Below are 2971 nucleotides of genomic sequence, written 5' to 3'. Positions count from 1 at the left end.
GTGTGGTGTGTGTGTGTGTGTGTGTGTGTGTGTGTGTGCGCACGCGCACGTGCGCGCGCGTGTTGCATCCCTGCCTTAGAGGGCAAGCTTTGGGGGGCAGGGGGCGTCTGCCTTCTTCGTTTCATCTACTCCCCTGACCCTACACCAGCACACAGTAGGCCCCCAGTAAAGGTCTGCTGAGTGCATGGACGGAATCCACGTCACCACGGACTCAGTCCCCAAGAACCCCCAAGGCTCCCTTCTTGCTCAGAGCCACAGCCTGGTCCGTCGGGGCGGCCTGTGTCTGGCCTGTCTCCTGTCTTCCTGTCACTCACTCCCAGTGCCACCGTGCCTGCTCTGGCTTCTGCCTGGAATGGTCGTCCATGGATATCCACAGGGCTCCCTCCCTCACGCCCCTCATCTCCGCCCAGACATCCTCCGAGAAGCCCGGTCTGGCCGCCACAGCCTCCATTCCCTCCCCAGCCCACACATTCCAAGTTCGCTGTCGGCTTCCCCGTTTAGTGCCTGTCTCCACCACTGGAGTGAAGCTTCGCGAGGCCGGGGATTTTTGTTTATTGGCTCCGTGTCTTCAGCACCTGGAACAGTGTCTGGAACAGAGCAGGGCTGGAGAGAGGCAGGAAGCAGATGCAAGCCAGTTCAGCAGCCTGTAGCAGGCTCGGCCGCTGCTTCTCATGCAACTTCCTCATTCACCCCGAGGTACTGTTACTGCTCCATTTTACAGACAGGAAACAGGGTCAAGGAGGCAAGTCAGTAGGCAGGAGCCCCATCCATCCGGCCTGGATCCCAGCCTCCGCCATCAGCCCGTCTCCCTGGGGGAGTCTGAGATCTGCGCTCTCTCCTCTCACCCCCACAGTGCTCACAGCCTCTCAAGCAGACACGGCCCAGCCTCCCCCAGTCTCCCTGCCTCCCTTCTCTCTCTCATTCACTGACTTCCTGGCTGCAGAGACGCCTCTCAAGCACGGATTGGGCCGTGTCTCCGGTGCCCCTCGACCCAAGTCGGCCTGCCATTCAAAGCTCCTGCTAACTGCTCCAGACTTATTTGCTGCTTCATCTTACACAAAAGCCCTACTGGAATGTTCCAAGTCAGGCTTGTTCTCAGCTCCAGGCCCTTCCCCTCTGCCTGGAACACCCTCCTCACTCTCTATACGGAAAAGCCCTGCTCCTTGTCTGCCTCTGCTTGGGGTCCCTCTCAGGGAAGAGAAGAAAAGAGGGGTGGTGTCCCTTTTCTGTCTCGGGGTCCCACAGTTCCCTTCCAGCTTCCCCCATCGCCCCTCCCACCCAGGTGAGCTCCCCGAGAGCAGGAATGTCTAATTCATCTCCGGGCTCTCAGGGGCCAGGCCCAGAGCAGGGCCCAACAAATGGCTGTGAGGTGACTGGCTTCGTGGAGCCAGACTGCCAGCCGCCTCCTGACACGACGCGTGTCTGGAGCCCCTGGGTGTGCTTGCACACTCCCCGTGCCTCGGTCTCCTCATCTGTGAAATGCTGATGATGAAACACCCACGCCTGGATAGGGACACAGTGAGTCGATACCTAGGAGACACCTGGTACTGAGCCCGGGCTCAGTAAACATCACCCGGTCGGTTGAGGAAAGAAGGAAAGACAGGCGTGTGGGCAGCTGACAGGTGGGAGGCTGGTCCTGGTGGCGCTTCCTTCAGGACAGCCCTGGCCACTTCACACCCTCGGGGCAGCCACGTCACTGGCTGAATCTTTTCCCACCACTGCCCTGTTGGGTCCAAGGTGACCAGTGGAATTCGAGGCCACTGGACCCAGACAGGAAAAGGCAGCGTCACCAGCTCTGATGTAATCCAAACCAGATGCAGCCTCAGTGGCTTCCAGACCCATGGGGTGGTCACTGTGGGCCTGGCGAGGGCCCAGGGGCAGGAAACGGTCTTGGAGGAAAGTGCTCCGGGCGGAGACCAGCTGGGAGGAGTCGTCCCACCGAGGAGGTTAACCCTTCTTAGCCAACAGGGGGCCCCAGGCCCCCACACGGGGACGCTCAGGCCCTGGCATGCCTCGCAGGGGACGGTCACAGCACAGGGACGGTCACAGCACAGGCACCGCGAGGGACGCTGAGCAGGAAGAGCGCACAGCCCTGGTGCTAGGGTGGGCAGGGTAAACCTTGCAAGGGGCGGGGGGCTCACCGCCTGGCGCCCCAGAGCTGCAGAACCCCAGACCTCACTCAGCCCTGGCTGCAGCATGGCAGCCTCAAGTTGGCTGTGGCCGTGCTCCCTCTGTCAGGGCAGCTCCTAGGGTGAACCATCTTTTTCCTTTCGCCTGCCTGGGATGGACACTCTCCTGAAAGCAACAGGGCTGGAGCCCAGGCCTGCAGAGAGGGGACCAGCTCCACCCAGGGGCCACCGCCCCCGCCTTGCCCGAGCGTGCTCTGGGGGCACAGGAGCTCCGAATCCCTGTTTCCCATCCACAGTGTCGAGCTGACCTTCTCTGCCTCCAGGAAGCAGGGGAGGCCCAGAGGAGGCACCTGATGGCGTCGGGAAGAGCTTTCTCAGATGTGCTCCTGGGAAGGGTGGGACCGGGGGCCGTGTCCAGCCCTGCTCCATGGCTCTGGTGGGTTTCTTGCCCAGCACATGCTACTGTGCTGTGTGGTCTGGGACAAATCACCGTCCCTCTCTGAACCTGTTTCTTCACCTGTGAAATAGGGCATGGGAGCACCCCATCCCGTCTCTCAACTGTTGCCACAGCCTAGGAGTGGTGGAGGAGAGAAGAGTTGAGGCTGTCATTTGCCTATCATGGAAGAGGAAACTGAGGCTTGCCCTGGGAGTCGGGAGTCCCAGGTTCTAGTCCCACCATCACTGCCTCTGATGAGCGGCCTTCCCCGTTTTGGCCTCAGTTTCCCCAGCCGGCTCCAAGCCCTGGATCCCTGCCCTGGCTGGACCTCTTCCCTCCCCTCCCCCATGGTGGTGACTCATCCCTCACCATCACGCTGTGTGGCCAAGGCTCAGCCTGGGTGGGG

The sequence above is a fragment of the Carlito syrichta genome, unplaced genomic scaffold (genome assembly GCF_000164805.1).
Source record: "Carlito syrichta isolate Samal-C Ts95f unplaced genomic scaffold, Tarsius_syrichta-2.0.1 Scaffold83171, whole genome shotgun sequence".
In the NCBI taxonomy this organism is placed as follows: Eukaryota; Metazoa; Chordata; class Mammalia; order Primates; family Tarsiidae; genus Carlito; species Carlito syrichta.
Note: the sequence above shows the minus strand (reverse complement) of the source record.